General features: G+C 42.3%; 1 protein-coding gene and 1 long non-coding RNA gene across 46 annotated transcripts in view; one reads left to right on the forward strand and one right to left on the reverse strand.

Moving 5' to 3' along the window:
• LOC117934727 overlaps positions 1-11713 on the reverse strand; it is a 16857-nt gene extending 5144 nt beyond the window's left edge. Inside the window, exons 1-2 of the long non-coding RNA XR_004654560.1 lie at positions 11703-11713; positions 10168-10175 (exon numbers count right to left, since the gene is read on the reverse strand). This is a non-coding gene — a long non-coding RNA (uncharacterized LOC117934727). The remainder of the gene's footprint in view (positions 1-10167; positions 10176-11702) is intronic.
• The window catches only part of LOC117934721 (receptor-type tyrosine-protein phosphatase delta-like), a 362606-nt gene that overhangs the window by 223417 nt on the left and 112821 nt on the right, over positions 1-26368 (forward strand). The window contains exon 1 of one of the 45 annotated variants that reach the window (XM_034856606.1): positions 12994-13445. The exons of the other annotated variants lie outside the window; for them this stretch is intronic. The gene's annotated coding sequence lies outside the window, so the exon portion shown is untranslated. Of the gene's footprint in view, positions 1-12993; positions 13446-26368 lie in introns of those variants that run through there. 45 annotated transcript variants of the gene reach the window in all.

Consider the following 26368-nt stretch of genomic DNA (forward strand, 5'->3'; position numbering starts at 1 on the left):
AGAAAATCCTATATTTGGTTATAAACTGGGCCCTATTTGACATGGCTGGGTGCATGACAGATGGGTGAGGCGCCCCATCTTTGGCCTGTCTGTCTCGGTGCAGCATCCACTAGCACTCTGACCTGGCATCTTATTAAAACCGCTATCACCAATAGAGAAAGAAAGTGCAGCAGTGGACATAAATAGTGGAAAAAATGGAAAGGTAAAAAGGTTGTGCAAAACTGAAGAGCTACGGTGTCAATTTTACGCTTGGGCATCCAGTTGACATGGAGCAACAACCACACATAAGCCATTACGTACACCCAAAGTTCTCCAAACATATTGCGTTTGCATGCAGGCACACTAACATACTCTCTCGCTCGCTTTTTTTCTGACTCTCTTGTTCTCTAACACACACACACACACACACACACACACACACACACACACACACGCATGCTGAGAAGCAGCATGGTAGGCAGTGACACAAAGCTAATGCCTTGTCACACAGGCTGTCAACAGATTAGCCAGTGGATTACACCCCAGCCATTAGATGTGCACAGAGCGAAAGGCCACAAACATGGCAGAGTTGGAATAGACTGAGAGGAGAGAGTGAGACTGGAAGTGATAGGGCATATTTTGGCATAAGGGCATAGGAAAAAAACTAATGGAGGATAGGTTAAAGAAGAGAAAAGGGGAAAAGAAGAAAAATAATGGCTGTTTAAGTATAGTGCAAAGACAGAAGTCAAAGTGACGCAAAGGAGATGTTAGATGGAAATATGTAAAGATAAGAAAAAGGTGATTAGGTTGAGAGAGTTTGCTACAAAAGCAGTGGTGAAAAGATAATCAGACAAACAGGACAGTAAAGGTAATAACAATGGTAAAGGGAGAGACACGGAGATGAGCAGAATAAGTATGAGGAAAAGTGGGAGACCATCTGAGAGCACTCGATGGAGCAGAGAAGAGGAGGAGAAGTTGTTTAGTGTGCAGGGGGAAAAAAACAAAACAAAACTGATGGGTGGAGTGAAGGTGATGAGAGAGACATGAGAGGGAAGAGAAAAGGGAACAAGGATGCTAGAAAACAGAAAGAGAAGGGAAGAGAGGGTAGGGGAGGAGTAGTGAGAGATAGGAGAGGACCAGGAGTAGAGATTGGAGCGGAGAGATGGGATGTGAAGCACCAGAGCAAAGGATGGAGAATACTCTGCAGTACATTAAAGTGGAGTACGCAAGCAAGAAAAATAGGTGGTAGGAAGAATTTGACAGATACGACTTAAAGACGAAATTAGTGAAGGACAGTGGACTACATACACATTTGTCCTTTCAGTATATAGGGCCATCATCATGGCCCCGGTGTATTCCGTCTAATCTCAGCACAGACAGACATGTTGATATGTCACAGAAGGAAGAGCACAGGTGTAAATAATAAAATCCAGTTTTAGGTCCCTGGGTTTGTTAACGCTGCCTCGTTGTCACACTGTCATGGCTCAGGACTTTAAATAGAACGGAGCAGTTAATAATGTTATAAGCATCCCCCGTCCTTTTCCCACTTTGATAGGTCACACTGTCTGCTGTGAAAAGGCCTATTTATGCCACGGTTGTAACCTTTTGTATTCAGGCATTTTCTTAGACTAGGTTAACTGGTCTGGTCAAACAAAAATGCTAATGTCAGATTTTTGCACTGTGGTTCACTCAAAACAGGAATTATTTATTTGTCTGGCCACTTGAGGGCAGCGGAACAAGCTGAAAAAATAACATCTGACATATTAAGTTGTAATTGTAAACAAATTAGCAAACGGTTGCCTATTTCAACCAGCAGACACAGAGCAACATTAGCCTTTAAATGGAGTTAAGTTGTATCACCTGATAAATAGAAATCCAGTATTACTCTCTTATTTGCTTTGTTTTGGTCTCCACCAACTGCCAAGAAACGGTGTCTTAATGCTTCCACTATGTTCACCAGCTACTGGCGAACTTCATCTATCACTTAGTGCTGAGCAGGCAGTGCACAGTGTAAAGCTAAGTTGATGCTGGAGTTCGCAGGCCATAGAACTAATACATTGAGCAAAGAGAAAGCACGAGAAAAAAACCAATACGTTTAGCTTAGAGGAACAGTAGAGTTGGATGATGACGCTCTGTGGGTTTGTTACTATGAGGTCCTAGCTTTCACATTAAACACGGTCATATGATCCATTATTAATAGAAAAGTGCAGCTTTAAAATTGGCCAATGACTGAAAAACCGATGGCTAGACACAGCAGTCAGGCCTCTAGGCCCCGTTTGACTAATATGTACTTAACTTTGGCTTAGTGTTAGAATTTGGTTAGATTGACAGAAAAATCGCACCCCAACCTCCATTTGGTATCTAATGCTTATGAGCCAATTATTTTTAAATCAGAAAATGTATTTTGCCAAATAATCACAAATTCATCCTAATTTTTCATTTTATTTAATCAGTTTGTAAAGCTTTTTCTAAAGTAAATGCAAGAGAAATTGTTATTTTATTATTATTACTACTACTACTACTTGCAGTCTCTGGACCTGATTGGGAGACACGTTCACAAAGACACCCGGTATGGTGTAACTCTTTCTAAATGTAGACAGTCTGCTTTCCTCTAGAGTCTAAATGTTACTAACTGCAGATGGCAGTATTAATGACAGCAGTGTCAAACTTTTTCAAGCACTTGTCAGTTTAACGTTTAGCACAGCACACTTTCTACCACCATCTGCTGAGGAGAAGCGATGCTACTACCTGCATTGTGAGGCCATAATGACACTTAGGCTTTTCATTCATTCCTTCTTTTCTCAATCAATCAGTCTCTGCTTCCAAGTGGAGAGGTGTCAGGCCTTTTCTGTTTGTGTTTCATTTTATGATAACCTACGTCACTGCCCCTACCGTCGCCACCACCTACAGCTCCCACCACAAAGCCACTTTGCGGCTGTAATGGCATATAATTGTCTTCTGGATTTGCCCGATAGTGGCTTCATTTCGAGCTGGATTTGTACAAGAATGCAAGGGAATATGTCAAGTTAACGGGACCTAATAGGAAATTCGGATCTCCATTCAGAACAGGGGATTGTAGTGTGTAAATTGCTTGTATAACATGTGCTTGGAGTAGGTCTACACATACGTATATTTCACAAATTATTCTTGGTGACTGAGGTGGGAAGGGCTTTACATGTTTTCATGTATGCCTATATGCGTTGTTTTTTTTGTACATGCATGCATGCATAGATCTGTGTGTGTTAGACAGCAAGGCTGATTGCCAGAGGGAAATGGGGGAGACTAAATGTGTGAATCGCCACAGGATATTTAGACTGTATTATAAGCCTCTGAACGCACACATTCTGCACATAACCATAAATAATTACACACATAAACTTGTGTGCACGTATGTAAAGAAAGAATAAAAGACGGGGTCATGTAACAATAGGAGAAAGTGAAAAGGAGACAAAGTAAGAAAAAGAACAAAAAAGAGCTCTAAGACACGTGAGTCACATATGCACAGCGATGGGTTTGTAGTTCACAGCCTATAAAAACTAATTCCACACCAGCCTATCCATAGCCACCTCATGTGGGAGCAATTCCACCTTTTAAACCTCCTCTCATTTTAAAGCAAGCCCAGATGTAAGTCAAGGGGCTGCTTTGGATCAGCGAGAGAAAAACTAATTTCCTTTGCCATTTTACGAGCATTTAATTTGAAACAATTAAGATATTACGGTGCTTTAGATTCACTACACAGAGTGACAGCTGGGAGCAATCCCATAAACCCCTGGGACAGTGAATGAGGCACCTTGCTTCTCTCTTTTGCTCCACTCGCCGCCTCCTTTTCCATCTCCTCTCTGTTATTTCACTGAAGCATTTAGCTTAAGGCTCTGGTGAGGTGAATGTGCTACCTTTGCCTCAGCTGAGATTTCGCCGCTACCGCCAATTACTTTAGGAGCTCATAAATGCACCAGTTGGCTGATGATAGAATGGCCTAATTTCCCAAGACTAACGGGAGGAAGCGAGCACAGAGGATGTTTACCTTCTAGATGGCTTTTTTCCACCACACCTTTTTTTACTGCGTTACTGGATTTATAGCACAAGACGCATGACTCATCTTTGGAGGAACCTAATGAGAAAGATGCAAACTACAGGGGGCAGCAAATAGTAAGCTGAGGTGCAGACGCTTGCACTGCACATTGTGGCAGTGTGGCCAACGTCATGAAAAAGCACTTCTCACACACGCTACTGGACACATTTGACTTGGAGCACTCGTTTGACATCATGCAGTTGTTTACTTTCTGGACTTTTACGGCACATATATTGATGACCCTCCATGTCCTATTTGTCCGACACTTGAAGAGCTTTGTCACTCCCTGGCTTCGAATTCAAGCTAGCTATGTCAGCACTCGCCCATCAATTCACTTCCTCCTCCCCACTGGCATGGGAAGGCATCAGAGGTGTGAAATTGATGAAGGTGTGCTTGTGAAAATGTCAGTGGGGGAATAACTAGCCAAAGAGGGAAAAGAGAAAGAGAGAGAGAGAGAGAGAGAGAGAGAGAGAGAGAGAGAGAGAGAGAGAGAGCGCAGGGATATATTTTGGGGTGGAGGGGGTGACAGATAGGAGTGGAAAAAGCTCCTTTTCATGAACACTGAACTGTAAAATGGAGGACCCAGTGCAAACAATGGCTGTGATCAATCGGCTATAGTGAGAGGCTTCTCGTAAAAACCCCGATGCCAGCCCGCACACGCTGAAAGAGAAAGAGAGAGAGAAAGAAAGGGATGGAGAGAAAGAGGGAGTGGCAGAAAGACCCGGACAGAGATGAGGTATGTGTCACTATTAGTTTGGGAAAGTAAAGTCAGGGAGGTAGAGAGCAGAAAGAGTGGTTGTGGAGCGGGTAAGAAGAATGGGCAGATACATGAGCAGCAGAGAAAGATGATGGCAGGAGAAGGTAAAAGGCTTTTAGAGTAGGCTATGTTTAAATAAATGAAAGGACAATGAAGGGGAGTGGAGGGAGAAAAAAAATCAACACACTGAAAAAGCAAGAGTGCATGATTTTTGTTCAGACATATCCATCTGAATTTAGCTGGAACAATTGGAAAAGACAAGAAATAAGAAGAAAACTAGTTCATAAAATAAACAACCAGATCTTATAACAGAAGTAAGAATTGCGTGTGTAGTCCAACAGTCCATATGTATATGATTTACAACGACATAGCCTAAAGCATGAAGGAGAAGTCATTTTTTAACAAGCTAGAAAGAGCAGTTTTGCTTTTGGACTTAAACAGTTTGTTGATAATTGAAATTGCTGTTGAGTCATTTAACAAATTGATTGATTGACTACGCATTGCAGTGCTAGCTGAATATATGTGTACACATACAGTAAAGCACAGACCACATATTCATTTTTTTGGGATGTTGTTTTGCATTTACATAGAAACAGCACACCGTATAACTCAAAAGGCTAATGCATCTATCCGTAGCCATGGTGGCGGATGTTTCCCCGCTTACTGGGAAGCATGCAAGCGCTTCTTACAATTTGTCCACTTATGTCCTGTATGTCCTCACTGTTAACAGGGGGTGCACTCCACTGCTGCAAATGGGACTTCATGCAGGTTGACAAAAAGCAGTGAAATGCAAACAGGGTCGGGACCAGTTTGTGGAAAGTTCTTTGTTGCCCGGTGTCTGTTGTCCAGTTCCACTGGGTCACTACGACTTTCTTGACTCCTATAATACATGCCGGGTCAACATTAAGCACATACCACACACACACACACACACACACCAAACATTTGCATATGCATGCTCAAACTATACAAAGATTCAGATACACATTTGCATGGTTCCACTGGACAGGTGTCCTGAGCAGAGTTCCACAGAGGGACTCTGTTGGGCAGGAGTTGACTCAATCTGTCTAAGCCCCTCTCCCTCGCTACCTCTTTATCTCTCTTAGCCTCTCTGCGCAGCCTGCTGCACACCATGGCTGCTCGCGCCATCCCAGTTGATCTCTTAATGGACCTAATTGCTTTTCAGCTCATTGCACCCCATGCCAACACTAAACTAAATCAAACCGAGGTCCCATCCACAAGCCTCATCGCAAATCTGATTTTGCTTGACATTATAATAAGGTGATATTGACTACTCGTGACTCAGCAGTTCCACAACAGATGAGTAAGCGCGGGCATCTCGTCACGGCGTGCCCCGTGACAGGCAGAGCTATTCAAATCATGTAAGAGTTCAAGTTGCCCTCTTTAGGAGTGCAGCCCATTGTGTTTTCATTGGCAATATGCCTGCGACCCTCACTGCGGCAGACAATATATTGTGCATTGTTGCGCACAGAATTATGGATTATAAACACTGATGTGCACAAGGAATACAGTAGATGCTGCCTCACACAGGCTGTGGTCTCACTACTGTGGCCTTCACTTGCCAAGCTGGTGCCATGTTGGGTAGTCTAGTCAAAAGCTGCTTGAAAGCTGATCAAGTATGTAACATACGCCTGCAGGCAGCTCCTTCAACACTAGACTCACCATGTTGTCAGCTTTGCCAGAATATAAAGGTCCCATGGCATGTCACTTTATGAGTTTTTTTTAACATTAATATGAGTTCCCCCGGCCTGCCTATGTTCCCCAGTGGCTAGAAATGGCGATAGGTGTAAACCGAGCCCTGGGTATCCTGCTCTGCCTTTGAGAAAATGAAAGCTCAGAGTGGCCGATCTGGAATCTTGCTCCTTATGAGGTCATAAGGGGCAAGGTTACCTCCCATTTCTCTGATTTGTCTGCCCAGAGAATTTAACCTACCAATGAGAGAGAGGCATCACAGCTTTTAAACAAACAAAATGGCAATTGGTCATAGCCAAGTTATGGCTTCAAATACAGTATTAGGGGACCACTAAGGTCTATATAAAAAAGACTTCAGATACAGTATTAGGGGACCACTAAGGTCTATATAAAAGAGACATCAGATACAGTATTAGGGGAGCACTAAGGTCTATATAAAAGAGACTTCAGATACAGTATTAGGGGACCACTAAGGTCTATATAAAAGAGACTTCAGATACAGTATTAGGTCCACTAAGGTCTATATAAAAGAGACTTCAGATACAGTATTAGGTCCACTAAGGTCTATATAAGAGAGACTTCAGATACAGTATTAGGACCACTAAGGTCTATATAAAAGAGACATCAGATACAGTATTAGGGGACCACTAAGGTCTATATAAAAGAGACATCAGATACAGTATTAGGGGACCACTAAGGTCTATATAAAAGAGACTTCAGATACAGTATTAGGACCACTAAGGTCTAAATAAAAGAGACATCAGATACAGTATTAGGGGACCACTAAGGTCTATATAAAAGAGACATCAGATACAGTATTAGGGGACCACTAAGGTCTATATAAAAGAGACTTCAGATACAGTATTAGGGGACAACTAAGGTCTATATAAAAGAGACTTCAGATACAGTATTAGGTCCACTAAGGTCTATATAAAAGATACTTCAGATACAGTATTAGGGGACCACTAAAGTCTATATAAAAGCATCCAAAGAGCACCATGTCTTGGGACCTTTAAGACTGCGAGCAGTCAGCTGTTGTGCTATTATTTATGACACCAGGCTGCAGTAAACTGCTCCAAATATAGTTAATATCTAACGTAAAACGTTTGGCCGCTATAGCAGTAAGAGTTAAAGTATTACCACAATGCTTTCCCCAGGTCCAAATTTTCTCAATAGGCGACGGGGTCCTACACGCACACGTGTTCTGCCTAATTTTACATAAAATGTTGTTGCCATATACTTCTGTGCGTTTATCAAAAGTTAGCTACATTGGAATCAAAATGTGGTGACAGTTGGGAGATGTTTTGCTCAGGTTGCCTGCACTGTCGATCAAGCTACACCCACAAAGTCCTGATGAAGCAGATTAGCGGAGAAACTTTCAATGTATAATATTTAAGATTTTTCCACACATTTTACCTTTGACTGCTGCTTGCAGTCATGACTGTGTAATGAGAGAGAAATACTTAATAACTGAGAAGGTTTTCAGAGGTTGTAATGTACTGCCTTTATAGAGCCATACCTTTTTATAGCCCATTGTGTGATTAATTAACACAGTTTTCACTTTTCACCATAACAGAGCCATCTCAGTTCCAGGAGACTCTAATTTGGAAAATAACAAGGTTTAATTCAATAATCTGGTTTTAGGGTGCGTTATAGACCGCTTTGCCCCGGGTAAAGTGCAATACAGCGGCTATTGTTTCCAAGTAATGTAGTGTAGGTCGCTATAGGTGAATTATTTGGATGTTCTCACTGATTGTGTAAGACTCTGGATATAGCTGTCAGGCATCAGACCAATATATTAACCACTTCTTCCCTGTCATGTAAGTAATTATGGCTATCAATGCTCATGAATGCATGGCTGTATGCTTAGCCATCCATCAAGTCTGACAGATTCTAAGAAGGAGAGAAGTATTGCCACGGCCAAGGACTACAGTTTACACTTTTTGGTGACTTAGAGATGTGTGTAATATCACCTTGGCATTTGTCGCTTTTAGCCCACCCCGCCTCGCCGCCCACCGCCCTCTCCCTCTCTTGACTGCTTGGGCAGCGGCCATAAACAAGTCAATCTCAACACATTGGATTAGATTTATCCGCTTAAGACAGATTGTTATCCCGAAGAGCGTGAGCCTTGCTTGATGGGGAAATTAATTTTACGATGGCTGGTTTACGTGATCAGAGTTGTTGGGGAGGAGGGGGACTATAAATGTATCATCTCTGGGGCGTGAGGAGCTGAAAACAACAGTCCATGTTTTTGATTCAGACAAGTTGTCTCTCTTCTCCGCAGTATTATACATGGCATCTTTGGGTTGCCGAGACTGGAGTAATGACATGACTGACAGTCATTTGTAATTTGCTAGTGACTTGTCGAGGGTGAAAAGGCCTGCACTCCGGGCTATAAGGATATTATAAATGAAAAATATTGTATTTTCATGTCTGTCTGCCTAACATTAAATTGCCAGTTTTGCATGCAGAATTATGAATAGGCTGTATGATCAGAGGTAAACGCAATGTATCCAGAATTGAAATGCCGTTCATGGAGGGAAAAAAAAACATTCTAAAATAAATGTCAGCTCTAGCGTTGAATTGATATGGCAGTTATTGGAATGAGTTACAATCGAACTGACCTCAGCCTGTTGGGCAACAAAATCCAGTCTGGGCCTAGTCCTTCGTCTGACAAGCATCACTTAAAACCTCTCTTTTTTTGCAGAATAAAAGCAAAGTTTATGACCGTCTGTTTCTGAACCAGACAGTTTTAAGCTGATACACATGAGAAAAGCATGACTTTAAGAAGTAGTTGTATCCTTACTGAGACACTCCACCCTGTAAAATGAAAACCTATCAAATCAATAAACTAAAGACAGAGTTAAGAGAGAATGGATCATTTGGGTACCCGCGCTCTAGCAGTGTAACACACGCTTTGAGCTAAATGCTAATGTGAGCATGATGCTAAGATGCTTATTCTGACAATGCTAACATTTTGATGTTTAGCAAGAATAATGTTTGGCATGTTTACCCTCTTGGTTTAGCATGCTACCTCTTGCTAATTAGCACTAAACACAAAGTAAAGCCTGAGGCTGATGGGGGTCATTATTTCTGCAGGTGTTTATTTTATGTTAAAATATTTAAAAAAATAAAAAATGAAATAAAATAGGTAAAGACATTGACCTTCTGGTGGCGCTCCATCAAAGCTATTAGGATTCATCCTCTCTGGACCATGAATGTCTGTACAACATTTAATGGCAATTTATCCAGCGGTGCGATATTTCACAGAATACTCGTCATGGAATATTGCATTCAAGTGATTCTTTGGCTGCCTGTAGGGGAGCCTTTTACCATTGTTCCGTGTGAGACAAGAAAGAGATAATTTAACAGAGTTTCAAAATAAATAAGAATATTCAATGCTTATTAGTTTTGTAAAATCTGAATAGTCCCTGTAGATCTACTGTGTAGGCAGGTGCACAGAGAAGCCCAAACATCAAAAGATTTGCTAAAGTTATTCATCCAAAGCAAATGCATATTGATACAGTCTAACCTTTAGCATCTGCAGCTATATTTGCATGGTATTTACATAGTGTAATAATAATGTCAATCAGTGCTACACTTTGCCTGAACTCACACACATATGTAAACAGGCCCGAGGCAGTACATCAAACACTGTTGGCTCACGTAATAGTAGTGTGTGGCCATTGTCCTACAACAAAGAAAACACCAAGTGAGTCAAACGGCCCTCTTACTCTACAGAGTACTAACCCTCCTGGTGTCCTCGGGGTCAAATCCGATCCATTTATACAAACGTCTATACCAGAAATATGACAAAAGAATGTTGAAAAAGTGAGAAATGTAAAAAAAAAAAAACTGAAAAGAATCAACATATTTTTTTTAAATACTGAGAAAGCAACCAAACCCCCCCCCCCCCCCCCCGGATACACATCAAAAACATTGGAAAAAAAGACAAACTTTATTAAACATTATCTTTTTTTAAAGTCAAAAAAGTGACAAAGAAATTTATAAAATTGGAAAAAATGTGGACAAATAACAACAAAATGTTGAAATTTCAATCCAGAAAAACACAAAGTGCCATGGTCGACGGGAAGACAACATGAGGGTTAACAGGCAAACGTGCAGCATGTGGTACTGCTGCATCTCCGCCTGCCACTCAGGTTCTCTCTGCCTTGGATCCTTCAGATAGGACCCTAGGATTACAGACTACCGTGTGATGGTAGTCTATGATAACCCAGCATGGCAGGCTCTAGATAAAACCTACCCTTGCCCCTTACATTCAAAGGTCATGAATAGGGATTTAAAGAAAGAAAGAAGAAGAAGAGAAGCCCCCTACAGTCACGCATCGAAGGTGAATGTCAGCAGGCCTAGGCTAAAGGACTGAAATCCTTTTGGTAAAGAGAGCAGATGTTGATAAATCTTCAATATCTTCTTCCCAACCAACATAGCATTCCAACCTTTAGCCTACATTCCTAATAAATATGAATAATTTCCAAACAACTGCTTTAGTGAAAGTCTGATAATCTGAGATCGTGATCTCCAGTACATTCTGCCACTAGACACCGCTAGCTATCACTCCCACAGTGGTTTCTCATAGCCATCTGCAATCGAAGGTAATAGATCACATAACAGTAATGTTATCATGTTTCTCTATTGTTCATTGTCACAAAGCCCACACTTTATTTTGGCCTATACATCCACATGCGGAGGCTGTATCAAATTCTGCCCTAAGAAAATGGAGCTTGGTATAATTTGAAGGTATAAATCACCATCCCAGTTACCGGTACTCAATCAGATACATGACACGTCTAAGTGCAGGTAAGAAAACAGATCTGCTGACTGCAGTAGTCTGTCTATCTGAGCACCGTTGTTGGGTGCTAGATGTTGGTGTCTGCAGGGCTAGGCTGTTCATCAGATGGTTTGAGTTGCTGCCACAAAAAAAACTTTTTTTCAAAACACAATTGGTCACAGTCAACTGTCTCCCCGGGACACGGCTGTTATTTTTCAGTAACCCCTACATCAGAGCGCCATGCACTTGACTGTGTTATCAGGAGAAATACTGGCCCTTTATGCATTGTTGTGCACCATTATGTCTATTCAGTGATGTGGGTGTGTGGATGTGGACATCTCGGAATAATTACATGAAGTGTGTGATCATTACACATGGGTTATAAAGCTAACATCTCAACTTGGCTGCACTTGTACACAATGCAGTATGTGAAGGCAGCTTTCCTTCATACAGAAGCCGGGCCTTTGATACAAATAAACAGAATGTTAGATGACATGAATGCACACACAGTCAAGCCCCGTCTGACAGAAAAATCAATGTTATATCCCTACAGGGCCCTGTGGTGTGCCCGTGGCTCTCAGCGAGGAGTGTGTAGTGACCATTTTGTACAAGATGGCATTTTTATGGAGTACGCACTGACATTATCCGAACAACAAAGCATCCATGTGTGCCAGGCCTCACCTCCAAGCTGCGAGGACCAGTGGTAGAAAGAAACTAAATATACTTACTCAAGTACTGTACTTAATGCCAGTTCTGAGCTACTTTAAGTATTTTCATTTTATCATACTACTTTATACTCATACCCTACTACATCTCGCAGGGCAAACTTGAACTTTTAACTTACTTTTTTATAATATAGAGATTCACCCGACAGTATAAAAATAGGTAGATGCTGCTTGTATGTTTATGCATCAGTAATACTCATTCAATAGTAATAATAAATAATAATTTGACGATAGGCCATTTTGCCTGAGTACACATTTTTTTACTTTCACCTTAATCATTTTGCAAATAATACTTTTACTTACTAGGATTTGAATGCAGAGTTTTAGGTTTTATTTTGTTTGTTTGTAACTGTTTCTATTGAGGTATTTATTAAGGATCTGAATACTTTTTCCACCAATGATGGTGAATTTTTTTATATAGTCATTGCCATTTTTGTGTGTCATTCTTTTCACATTTCCCTTAATTGCTCTTGTAAATTATTTTGTAATGATATGCTGTTGGTTGTGTCGTAATATACAGAATTGTGTTTACTATCCTCCTCCGTGATAATGTTGCTGTATCACTAACATATGCACATATGCGGTGTTACTCATGCCCTCCTATTCTCATGGTTTAAAAAATATAATAATAAAAAATGTTGAAGTCAGACCCAAACACTCACACACACCCACACACACTCACACACACAAAATCTTCCTCTAAAATAGCCAAGTGCACATTCCTGCAGTGGACTGGGGGGAGTTGATCCAGGAGAGTTAGGGAAGTGGGACCTCGCTGAGTGACGTCAGCCCTCCTAAACACACACACACGCACGCACGCGCGTGCACGAACACACACACACACACACACACACGCTCACAAAACTCGCTCTCCCATTCCCGTGTTTTTCTGTGCCTGGGGTTTCAGTCTGTGCTCAGGTCTCGGCGCAGAAAGAGAAAAAGACAGACTGACAGACGGAGAGAGGGAGAGAGAGACAGAGAGAGGGAGAGAGAGACAGAGAGAGAGGGGCTGTGTGTCCCAGCCACACCGCACTCTTCAAACAACCACAGTCTCGCCACGTTCAACTCCGTGGAGATCTAACGAGCACAACATAGACAGACCCCAGCCAGAGAATATTTATCACATGCACGCCTCCACGTGCGTGGTTTTCTTTTTGCCCTATCGCCCCCGAAGACCGTCCATGCGCCGGTGACGGACAACTCGAGGAAAGAAACCAAATAAGAGCGAACAAAACCGGGGGAAGAGAAGAAGGAGAACCTGAGGACGGATTTCTTTCCTCCGCGTAATTTTTATTTCCCCAGGACTAGACTGTCATTACTGGATGTAAGAAAAGAAATAACTCTCGACTTCTCTGTGTACATGAAAAACGGAGAGACTGAGTTCCAAAGTGAGCGCACAATGGTGATAAGGTAAGCGTGCTGGACGAGCCCGGGAGTTGGGAGGCTGTGACGGCCAGTCGGGACTGAATTTGCTGCCGCAGTGATTTCAGGTGTGCGTACAGAGCCTCGTGAAGTTGGTTCAAACAGATGAGCTGGAATTCTACCTATATCTACCAGCTTTATTCTCCTAATGCGTGTGGGCTGTATACTGGCTGGCTGGTTGAGGGATCTAACCGTTTTAATGATGTGTCAGTGATTGTTTTAGGCAGTTTATTATATATTATTATAATTATGAATGCGCGCAACCTTGGATACAGTAGCGCTTTCCGAGCCACGTCACTGTGTGGCATTCAATATCCTGATCGTTTATGAACCTATTGTGAGAAGGTGTGTGCACATAGTGTACATGGGTGGATGTGCAGGTGGAATATTTGTTGTGAGGGTGTGCGGTTTGTGTTGAGGTTTGGATGGGCGATCATGTCAAAATGGGTTTTAATAAATCACCCCCACACGTCGTAGTGCATATATTACGTTATTATATACTATTGCGTTTGGAGTAGGTTACAGCTGATTTATTTCGCTTGATATTCCCCATTCAAATAACATAAACCCCGCCAGCTGAAACATGTTATTCTAAGCTCGCTGTCATGTTCATAGCCTCCAGTTCATGTGGTGGACTCTTTGAGAGTTGCGGAAGCCTTTTCCGCGAGCCCTGATTGATTTGTGAAGAATTTTCAAAGTGCATTCCTGTAACTCTCCAGAGGTCTCCCGTCTCATCTGTCTTATTTTTAGAAGACATTTTATTTTCGCGGTGTGTGCGGTGTGTGTGTGTGTGTGTGTGGGGGGGGGGTTTAAAGTTGACTTTGCTTTCTAAAGAGCTCACGTTTCCCAAAGCAGCAAGAATATCAGTGAAGCAGGGAGAGTCAGTCAGTCAGTCACGCAACACAGTCTGTCAATCAGGGGAAGGTGAACCTTTATTTCCAGTCGAGCTGTGCGCTCAGTGTGCCAGTTGGGCCACTAGGGGACTCTGTACTATTCTTATCAATCAGTGAGGGCAATGCAGTGGAGAGAGGCTACAAGTCATGAAGACGGGATTTTAGGCACTATGTAGAAAACTATGGGAACATAAATAGGCGTAGTGGTTTCCAAAGATCCCAAAATAACTGGTTCATGTCTCCATCAGACGGTTGAAAAATGATGAATTTGTAATCTGCAATAGGTCACACGTTAGGAGGCATTGTGGTGCAACAAAAGGCCCAAAAAAGGCTACCTGACCATACGCATTGTAATATATTGCTGTCTGAGTCAAATGAAAAGGTAGGGGTTAAAGGTAGAGTAGGCTAGAGTGTGAGGTGTTCAAGTGTGTGTGTGTTTGTGTGTTTAAGCATGCAAATGAGCATGTGTGTCAATTCCCAGTTTATGGCCAGTAAGCACTCTAGCAGAGCACTTCCCAGCACCTCCACTGTCTTGCATGTTTTACAGTTCCAAGCTCCAACAATTAGCACTTGGCCAGTTTTGACACAGCGCAGTTAATGCTGTCACCACACGTTCGATTTCCAATTTTGCTGTTGTTGTGACAGCGGCGCTCAAAAGACGAGACAAAATGGATAAGGTGGTGCTCGCTTAAAATGCTGCTGTCCAAAGTCACTGAAGAGAGCAAAGTGTCTCAGTCATGGGAAAGCGGCACTGACGCAGCTATCTTTTCTCCAACCCTCCTCCTCCGCCTAATTCATCCAACTAACATACAGCTTTCTGTTGAAAAAATGAATTGTGAAAAGATAATTCCGCATTATAGTGCAAAGGAAATGATAGAATAAATGAGTCAAGCCTGCACCGGTGTGTGTGTGTGTGTGTGTGTGTGTGTGTGTGTGTGTGTGTGAAGGATACAAACAGTTCATGGCATGCAAGCCATTAAATTGAAAAATGATATAAGGGTGTAGAAAGTGCCTATAAGGGAGTTGGGCCATTTTTGTGTGCCTGCCGATCTATTTTTTTTCTCCAGCTTTTTGTGCCTGAAGCACATTCTGAAATCATATTCCACATTTTTGACAGTGTCTAGAGGGGACAAAGGGGTATTTTCAAGACTGAACGTTAGACCGAGGTCAACAATGTCTTTCAGATGTCCTTTTTACATGTCTTACCTTTTGAATGAACACCTACCTGGCTAAGTGTTTTAATATATTTTTGAAAGATTATTTTTGGGGCATTTCAGGCGTTTAATGACATGACAACTGAAAAATTGAAGGGGGGGGGGGAGAGATGGGGGGGAATGACATGCAGCAAAGGGCCGTAGGTTGGAGTCAAACCCGGGCCCGCTGCGTCGAGTAGTAAACCTCTATATATGGGCGCCCGCTCTACCAACTGAGCTATCCGGGCGCCCTGGCTAAGTGTTTTTACAAGCGCTTCAGCACATTTGTGGGTTAGAAGTTAAGCTCGTCGATAAAAGCTCATTGACAGCAGTGCATTTAATGTAACAGAGGCATCTTGAAGGACTTCGGGAGCTTTCAACATTTCCTTGTCCAGGCCGTTCTTCGGCACAAAGCCAAGCCCTCTTACAAACAAGTGTGCCTGCACCTCTCAGCCCCATTGTCTTCACACAACCACGTAGCTCTGACGCACGGGTTTATTTTCAAGTGCAGACAAAAAGAGCGAGAAAAAACTTTGTGTTTACGTGTGTGCCTATGCCTGTGTCTGTGTGTGTGTGTGTGCGTGTGTGTGTGAGAGCATTACTTCAGGAATTCCAAGGCCAGGGACCCTATTATGTGGAGGGAGAAATCAACACTTACATTGCAAAAATGGATACGTAAACATTGAGGCCACAATTATCAGGCGCCGTGGTGTTGGAGCTGGAGGAGATGGAGTGCCAATAGGTCTGTTAGCAATCACCCCCCTCACTGCCTGCCCTCTGTAATCCAGTGGGTGTATTCTAGTTTATTTTGTGCCAGCAGCAACCCTTAACAACTGCCCACTGACTGGCAGGCCGGCGGGCTGGCTCGCTGACAGGGTGGGTGGTTGGCGGATGCAAGGGAAGTTTGATTGGTAGAGGTCATGTTGTGGAGGAGAAAAAAAAAAAAACGTATAGCAAGGTGTGTGCCCATGCGTTGTAGCAGTATTGGTATGTGTACTGCACACTCTACATTTTGTACGTCTAGCACTTTAGTTTCCTCATGTTGATCAACGGATGTGTGCGCCTGGGTATCAGGGGCCTCCAGCCGACTCCAAACCCACTTCACGGAGGCCAGCTTGATGCATTGTGACAAATGAGAAAGCAGTTTGATTTCGCACAACACTGAGCTGCACTCCAGCATAATGAAGTGATCATGACTTTACCCTTGGTTCACTTTGGCCCCGGTCCCGCTGTGTTTTTCCCCCTCTATTCAATGGCTTCACTCACTTATTTACTTGGCAAGCATTTCCTCCCGTAACCTCTAGTACTGCATAACTAGCGTCAAGGGTGGGTTGCTTGATAAAAACCACCGCTACGGGGCATTGGTTTTACACATAGGGTAACGCTAGCAGTTTTTTAATTTTTTTTTATTGATATTCAAGTTGCCACTGGGTTGGAATAATAAGAGGCCTATTTCAATGCCCAGGCAAAATCACCTCTACTGTCCATCACCCTGTCAGGGCAGAAAGCTGAGGCGCACATATTTTGGCAGTGGAAGGAGCACAGGGCCATAGCTGAGCTTGTTCTTTCCTGTTTCCTCTAATTCTTTGTGTTACTCTTGTTTTCTTTCTCTGTCCTTGCTCATATTCTTCCTTTTTTTCCCCATATCTCAGATGAGTCAAAACAAAGTAACAAAGTCCCCTGCCTTCCCCTGCCTTCCATCCTGATTTTGCTACATGTATCTTCCTGATTGAAATGTACTTTTAAGGATTCTCACACAGAAAGCGCAGTGTCACTTTTGAACATAGCGTGAAAAACTTAGCGTTGGGTACAACACAGTTGGAATGCTTCGCCTAGAGGCTTTGCGGTACGGGGGGAGTAACGATGTGTCAGAAAAAAAAGGAGGACTGCTTTTCTACCGCAGCTGTCCTTTGCTTGCAGATTGGGTTTCAGAAGATATGATGGATGCCAAACGCCTGTAGCCAGTTGTGAAGGCATAGAGGGGGAGGGAGTATGCTGGTATGGATTTGGATTGGGGTCAGTGGCACTGACAGAGGATTGGAATTCTTCCTTAGACCTCCATTTTGGATCACCAACCATCCATCAACTAAACAGTGATTATTAGCACTTTGAGAAAGTTCAAGCTAATTAGAAGAAAACTAAAGAGCAAGTGAAAGAGAATAACTCTGGTTTCATATATGAAGGAAAGTGATGGGGCATAAAAAAGGGAGCTTGGTGATACTTTACAAAGACCTCTTGGTTGTGTTGCAACCCAAAACAATTCTTTTTATTCCCTTCCCATTGTCTCATTTTCTCTTATCTTAATTTTTTTTTTGGAAAGACTCCACAGAGGATCATTTGAATAACCGGCGGAATGAGGAAATAAAAGCTGGAGGAAGAAATGGAAGTGGCGGTCGGCCCTGTGCATTCATGTCACACAGCTTTATCAAATTATGCCACAATAGCAGCCGTACAAGTGATGGAATTTCAATTAAAGTATGACAGTTTTAGAATTTGTTTCTGCTCGCAAGAGAGCTAGTAGGGGTTGTGTTTTATGGGTTGGGAAGGGGGGGGGGGGTCTCCTACAGAAGACATATTTTTCAGTCTATATTCTCCATTTATCCACCTCCCTCCTAACTCGCCCTCCATCCTCCAACAAAAGGCAATGACTTAGCTGAAACACTTTTGTTCAGAGGCTCTCTGTGGCTAGAGCCTGGAGCCGAAAATGGGGTGTTATGATAAAGGTCTCTGCAACAAGAAGTCAAAAATGGAGCCTTTTCTTGATAGGCTCTTTCCAAGAACAATTACGCTACCTGCTGTGCCAAATAGAAGGGTGCAGGAGATAAGTGCAAAGGAGGGGTTTTCAGCTCGGGCTGGTGGCTACCTCGTAAAACTAACAAAAACTAACAAATCTATATGAATATATATATATATATATATATATATATATATATGTGTGTGTGTGTGTGTGTGTGTGTGTGTATGTATACGTCTGTATACTTCTTACAGAATAGACAAAACATTCTGTTTATTATAAATTATTTGCATAAGGTACACCTAAAGTAAGACCTAACGTTTATCTTAAATTAAGCTGTTGGGATTGAGATTGTGGGCCATTTGCATTTCCCAGACTCCCACTGGAATTGGCAAAGAGGAGAACATTCCAATAAAAATGCAGTGACATTGCCACGTAGCAATTTCACGAATGAGGAATGCATTTAATAGTGGGTAGATTTTTCATAATTTGGAAGCGGTTCCCCAATTTGAGCCATAACTCTTGAAGAATCACGTGTTGTAATGGGATCCCTGGCCTCCAATCTGCCCACAGAGCCTGGGACCCACATGTTTAAACATGTAGGGATATCTCACACGCAAAGTGAGAAACATTGTCCAAAAAAAGCCAGGGAATTAGGACTGATTAACATGAACATTGCGTAATTATTTCTTCTTCATGTTTCCTTTCTTTATTTTAATTCACATTCCTGCATCACCGCAAGGTTAGGAGTCAATGTTTAAATTCTGCGTAACCCCAGCATTCTCTTTCTACTCAATCTGCAATTATAGCTAGCTGCTTTGAACAAGCCAGGCGGAACTAAAATGACTTTTCATGTCCAGTATAATGACTGCCATTTGGAAGCGAACATGGAGAGAGAGGGAGAGAGCAACAGAGGAGAGAGTGAAAAAAGATGGGAGGGAGGGGCAGAAGGAGGGAGAAAGGGGGACAATCAGTGGATGAAAATGGCGTAGGTCACCTCTGGTTCTGACCAGACGGCCCAAACCAACTGCCTTTCCCTCGTCAGTCCTCTTAGATGAATCTACCACATTTGAGTTATTTTCTTCCCTCCCTTTGCTGTGCACTGAAACTTTCACCCTCATGTCTCTCTATCTCCATCCTTCTGCCATTGGTTTTCCATTCATTTGCCATCAATGGAAGCTTAGCAGCTTCCAGGCGGATTACAGGATGAATTGCACAGAGGAAGACGCCCGGGTGGGCTAGTACTGCCAAAGGCCAGAGCTGAGCGCCGTCACCTGGGCTAGCTGCTGGCTATCTTTTACACTTCCCTCGCTAATGAGGCCAGACAGTTGGGTCTGAAGTTATAGCGCAGGCTGGATGCTGTGTTGGTAATCTATTATTTAGACTCTCGTGGGGAGGCCGGTCTCAAGAATTTCATGCATGCATTTTGCAAAGCAAATGGTAGCCGGGGGGGAGATACAGAGCTCTGTGTGGGAAAAGAAATGAGCGAGTATGCGTTTCCTTGTCCTGTCTATTTCAAACCTGCCAAGACCTGAAAAGAAGCCTTTTGGTATTTTGTCATTTCCTTCTCATACTAGAATAGGAATAGGTTGTTCATACAGATGTGTTTCAGTGGTGCTAGCAAGGCTGACAAATCAATCCAAAGTGAGTCGTCTTTGTCTTTTCCATTCGGTGTTTGTCCCCCCCTTCCCTCCTTCCCTCCTTTATTTCTTTCCTCATTGTGATATTTTAGGGACGACGGATGAATGTTGCGTTTGCGTCTTCAAACAGCCGACAGAACAACGGGTGTCTCTTTCCGTTCCCTTTTCATGTATATTTTAGGAACTATTTCAGAGGGGTTTCGGAGAGTTGCATCACACCGTTACAAATACCACTGCGCAGACGGGCTTTGTTTATATTTAGTCAGGCTAGAAAACTTTGGCGCACTTGCCCCACCTACATATATTTATAGAATAACACCAGCATTTACATTTTAAAAGGTACCAGGCATTGCTATGGTTGTTTTTAAAACATGCATTTCCTAACAGTCCTACTCATACAGTTGAGCATCCAGAGATTAGAGAAGCATACTGGTATGGTGCCAGTCCCAAAATCAGAAAATAAGGTATTGGTATCCACCAACTTTTACAGCCCCATTTGGCAATTCACTATATTTGGACCTGTGTAAATGCGAATCTACTGGGAGATGATATGGCAACAGTTAAACATAGAAAGGCTGTTTTGGCCAGAGCTGTTTAGCAGACTTGGGTTACTCGTAAATGAACGTCATGCAGAATGGCTCAAGATTCCACAAATAGCTCAAAGTTATAGATGGCAAAAATAAGCTACGCATACCAAACACCATGAAGTCACTGAGTTATTATGGCTCCACATGTAATGCAGATCCACATCCTGATTAAATGTTGATATTTGCACAGGCGGGAAATAGACTAAGCGACGAAGAAAGTGGCATATCAAGTCATCAAGTCATGGGGAGTTACAGCAAGAGAAACTGGCGGTGGCATGCTGTCACACCACAGTCACAGCCACATCAGGCCAATCCATTCATTGGCCCGATGAGAAGGATCCCGGAAATCCCTTAAACCTACAGGGTGAAGTTAACTAGAATATCTGTGAAGATTTCTCACTAAATTCCTCATGCAGTTCTAGAAAAGTCCATGTCAGGTGCAGGGCAGCGCAACCCAAGCTGCCACACTTAGTCCTCCACCTATCCCTACCTTGTCCTTGCATTTGTTCTCCTGTCAACCTACCCTAAGGAAACATTCCAGGAGAGTTTGAGCATCACTGTAACTGGACACCGTCATGCCGTGTGTGTGTGTTTGACGGTGAGAAAGAGAGAGTTCGTACGAGGGGATTGGAATGCTTGGCTACGGCCTTCTCTTTTTTCCTCCAATCTGTGAAAGTTTAACACGACATGCTACTTGGGTTACATGATGTAAGGCAACAAATAAGCCTGAGATCAGGTCCCTAGGCAGGAAAGGCTAATAGGAGGTTTGGTTTAAGATGTGATGACAGCATCTTGGGCGTGTGTGACTACAGTGCTGGTAGGATATGGCAAAGAGAGGTGGTGGAATTAGATGAGGGGATGAGAGAGAAAGGCACGGGCAGACACATGATTACAAAGACAGGGAGTTGAGATATAGATAAATGAAAGGTATAGAGACAAGGCAACACATGGGAAAGCTGGGTGAACAAAAGACACATTTTTCTATGGACTTATATGCTATCTATAAACTGATAAAATGAATGGTTTGAAGGCAACTCAGGAGAAAAATCCCTCCAGATACCAGCGTTTCCCCCAGTGTATTGCAAGCCCAGTGACCCCAACCAGGCCTCAGCCACTTGAATGTATTTTAAAGACCTTTTTCAAGCTAGTTACAGTAGGGTGGCTCGGTGGGAAACTTAGAAGTAGTCATATTTTCAAATCTCCAGTTAGCTTTTAGCACTGACTTAATGTGGGCCCTATGAAATCTGTCTTACAGCTTTTTTAAATTCTCAATTTCGCGATTCCCCCCATGATTCTGTTATTACAGAATCTATTGGGCCCTACATTAATGCAGCCATCAGTCTGGGACTGGTCCCCAGGCTGGCCCTCATAAAATAAAAAAGCCTCAATTAGAGCATAGAGTATTTCAAAAGTATTATCTCAGAAAGAAATTTAATAACACCAAAGAAAATGTGTGGACGGCTGTTGATGCTAGCCATCACACCTCAGTGTTTTAATATTGCATTATTCCTGTGACAGTCCAGGAACAGTGTTTGTGTGTGTGTGTGCTTTGAAGTACTAGGTTCCTTGTGTCACAGTCCATAGATAGGACTTTCTAGTAGCCATGAAAACACATTACAATGTAATCCCTTCTTTCCCCTTCCTTCTGCTCTCTCCCTCGTCTTCCCACCCTCCGTCGTTATTTGGAACCCTTCCCGACCAGCTATTGTGAGAAGCTAAACACAAAGCTGTGAGGAGGATGTCCTGCGCTAGCTGCTCGCAATATTTTTGTCTTGCTACTACACCAGGGAGTTAACCTCTGTTGCTGTTTCTGTCATATTAAATACAATTTTGCAACAGTCCCTTCAACAGAGCCGCAAGGGGAAAAGTAGCCTACTGTAAATGTTGCCAAATTACTGACAGCTTCTCTCTAGCCTGACTGCATTAATGCACAGTGAATGTGATAAACAGCTCGGTCTCCCTTGCTTGTGGCTGCCTCCGGTGCAACCTTTACAGAAATAAAAGGCCATGGCATTTTTTTTTTTTTGTAAGACAATTTAGTTGACGTGAAACTGGGAAGTTAAATAAAGGCGAGTGTAGTTCAGTGAATGGGACCTGACTACATTGTCACAGTTTGTGACCTTTCCCATTTGTTCTGACATGCCAGGGTTTCACTCTGTCAAAATGGCCTACGCTGTTTGTAAGCGATTCCTCCCTTCCTGTTCCCCCTTTATTTTTCATATTTGCCATCTGCAGTGACTGCATGACGCCACAGCTTCTGTGTCATCAGTGACAACGCGCTCACACACACAGATACTAGACAGAGAGCGGAGAGGAAGAAAGAAAAAGACGGAAGAGACAGTGAGAAAGAGAGCTCACTTCATCCTTTAATTGTGTCTCTGTGAATGTCCCAGTGGACTTCATTACCCAGGCATCCTAAGAAATCTCACTTGTTTGCTCTTGGAAACATGTAAAGAGCGTTTGTAGTTCTTTTTGTGTATCTACAGCAGCATTAAGTGTTTCAGTTGGTCTAGTCAAAATGTCTCTGTAGCACAGATAGAGGCATATTTTGAGCAGTTAATAAAGCCAAGGTCTTCTTTGCATAAAGAAATTTTTGATAATTACGTGCATGGCTACAAAAAAAGAAAATTGCCTTGAAACAGCGGAAATCAGGTCTGCTGGCCCTCAGCCGGCCCTCTCTGCCAATATATTTTACAGCAGCAGAATTGAAGGACATGCTCATTTAACTTTAAATAATATATTTACATTTTGGCCTGTTGTTTAGTTCACTTAGACATTTATTGAATAAATTAGACAAGAAACATTAAATTTGGCAACATTTTAGAAGTGCTAATAGACCCTGAACGACAGGTAACTCTTGTCCATCGCAAAATGTAATATAATACATTTTTCTAATTTTCCAGGATAGTAACATTAGTCATTTTCATAAACTGCTTTGTTTGTGAAAATGACACCCTTTCTGTTATGATTTAAAGATGTATATCAGTGACATGTTCATCTTCCGTAGGCCCTACCGGAGGACTGGAGGTAATTTTTGACTTCATTAAATGTGAGGCTAAAAATCTACAGCATCTCTGCATAAAAACACAGCAGGAGAGGTGATTATCTTTGGAAATTAGCTCACTCATTTAGAGCTGTGTGGATGCAGATGCCTTCCATTGAATGGAAGCCTATTATTCCAAACGACTCTCATTAAGCCATAGTGAAATAAGGCAAGCTGTGGAAGCAGTGAAATAAAATCTTTAGACTGGCTGTGTAAAACTCGTTAGCGCTAAACTACGCTGTCTTTATTAAGAGCTCTGACGTCAGGAGAGAAATGCAGAAAATAACTCTGTGTAAAAGAAAAATTGTATGAAGCTGATTTCTACCTCTTAAGCCCCGTAGGAGGTTATTTAGTGTTTGTGCTCTGAGCCGAGGAAACAGACAATACAGTCTGAGCTTGATGAGTGAGTTTACCTAATACTGAGGAGCATCTGATGAGTTACAGCTGATTTCTGTGTTTCAATGTGGACCTGCTGATCAGAAGCTCTTTGGAATGACATTCATAGCGAGCTCCTTTTCTTGATTAGTCAGACTGTTCTCACTTCTACGTAAACAAAAGCGATCAGATCACGTCTTCCCATCTATAGTACAAGTTCTATTCCCAGAGACCAACATGAAAATCCACATTTATTCTACTGCCATTTGTTGTCTCCCCTAACAATTGTCTACCACTGCTCAAGTCCCTTCCAGGTAGGCATTTATATATATATATATATATAAAAAAAGTAAAATGCCCAGGAATGTCTTGGTTAAGTGCTGCATGTAGTCTGCTAACAGCCTAGATCACATAGAAAGTGTCATTGATCTCCTCTCCTTCCTAGTAAGCAACTCTTTTTTTTTTTTTTTAAGAAACAAGACGTGCCGTCAGGGCAAATTCAGGCCAGTCTGTCAATTATTCATTCATTACCCAGTCCATCCCTACGTACCAGTGAACACATTGATTCATGGTGCTTTCTTTAAAATACATTAGATCTATTTTTGGTTGTATTTGGTTTATGGAGTGGCATGTCATTTAGTAAAAGCTGAAATACTGCAAGAGTTCAACTTGATTATAATGTTTTCAAAGCTCCCAACTCCTTTTGTAAGAAAGCCAGTACTGTTGCCTGGGTCACAAAGCTAGGTCCATTCAGATTTGCATCCAATGCAGGTTGAACGTGAAGTCTGAAAGGAGTATCAGTGATGTTGGCTTGCTATGTCACAGTTTGCAAAAAAAACTGCATAAGCTTTGCAACCAAAATAGGCATATTTGCATGTACTAAACCTAAAAAAAGTGTGGGGAATATAAAAAGGCTGTTTTTTTTCCTTATTTAAAAAAAAATAAAAGCTATTTATCAAGACGTAATATATTCAGTTTTATCTGGTTTTGACTAAACACTGAAAAATGCTGTACTTATTCTCATTATTTCAGGACCGTAGCAGCTTATATGACAGCATAAACCAATGCTCCATAACTAAGCACCATGGGAACATTCAGCATCTGGACTTGTTGTTTTTTTCCAGGATCCATTTCAAGTGTTTAACACCAGGGGAGCACAGTTAGAGGAACAAGGGAGGAAGGGGAGATTAGATGGACTCTTCAGAAATACACTGATCAGTCTGACAGTTCCCTGTGGTATCAACAACACAGCAGGTATCCTTCATTTGCATTTCCCATGAGCCTCCCTCCTCCCTCTCGTGTTTCTGTTTATTCATGACAATGGCCGCAGGTGGAAACCAGATGACTGTCAAATTGCCCTAATGTTGAACAAAGATCTATAACATGAGCTGGCGCACACACATGCACAAATCCAACGGAGTCTGTGGAGTGGTTCCCAGTTTGTTACAGTTCTCTGATAACCTCCATCCATAGATTCATGTGCTGTTTGGCCGGGGCCCTCGACATCAGTAGCCTGTATGAAGTGATGGAATGTACACATTAAAATTTGATCTCCTGCATCAGTACATCCAGTGCTGGTCAGGATGGCAACTATAAATTGCTGGCCATTATTTTCGATTAAACATACTGACACCATGGCTCATCACATTTTCTCCCATTTTTACCTCGTCACAGTGGCGCCATATTTTCAGCAGCGTTTCATTTTAGATTGTCCCTGAAGCATGATAACACAGACCTGCAAACCTCGGGACACAAGCCACCAGGCGATCTTATTAATGGCAGAGCTGTGATAACAGCAGACGTCAACGTCCCTAGTTGGTATCTTGATCTTCAGGCACATACTTTCCAGGGCCTGAAGAGCAGAAGCGTCATAGTGGGTGCAAAAGGACAATGACTTGACAGTTTATCATCGGTATGCTTTGAAAGTTTAATTCCCTGAATCCCCAGTACAGCAAACCGTATTCCGGACACAAAATGGCTGTCTTGGGTTGCAGATGCAATGTGAACTTCCTTTTAAAAGATGAATGAATGAAAAGACACTCTGTGAAGGTTGGCGTGCTTTCAGAAACTTTAGAAGGAGGGCAAATAAAAAAAGAAAGAAAATGAAACAACCTGCTTATGCCAATATAAATATAAAATCACTGGCAGTATGCATGTTAATTCTAATGAGCCAGAATGGCCCACCTTAAAAGCTGCACATTGTATTAAAAGATCCCGTGGCGTTACAATTTCCCTTTGAGTTTTTTTTACATTTACATTAATATGCATTCCCCCAGCCTGCCTAGTGGCTTAAAATGGTGATGGGTGTAAACCGAGCCCTGGGAATTATGCTCTGCCTTTGAGAAAATACAAGCTCAGACGGGCCGATATGGAATCTTGCTCCTTATGAGGTCATAAGAGGTCATTCTCTGCTTTGCCCGCCCAGAGAATTTGGCCCACCCACGAG

The sequence above is a fragment of the Etheostoma cragini genome, chromosome 19 (assembly GCF_013103735.1).
Source record: "Etheostoma cragini isolate CJK2018 chromosome 19, CSU_Ecrag_1.0, whole genome shotgun sequence".
NCBI lineage: Eukaryota > Metazoa > Chordata > Actinopteri > Perciformes > Percidae > Etheostoma > Etheostoma cragini.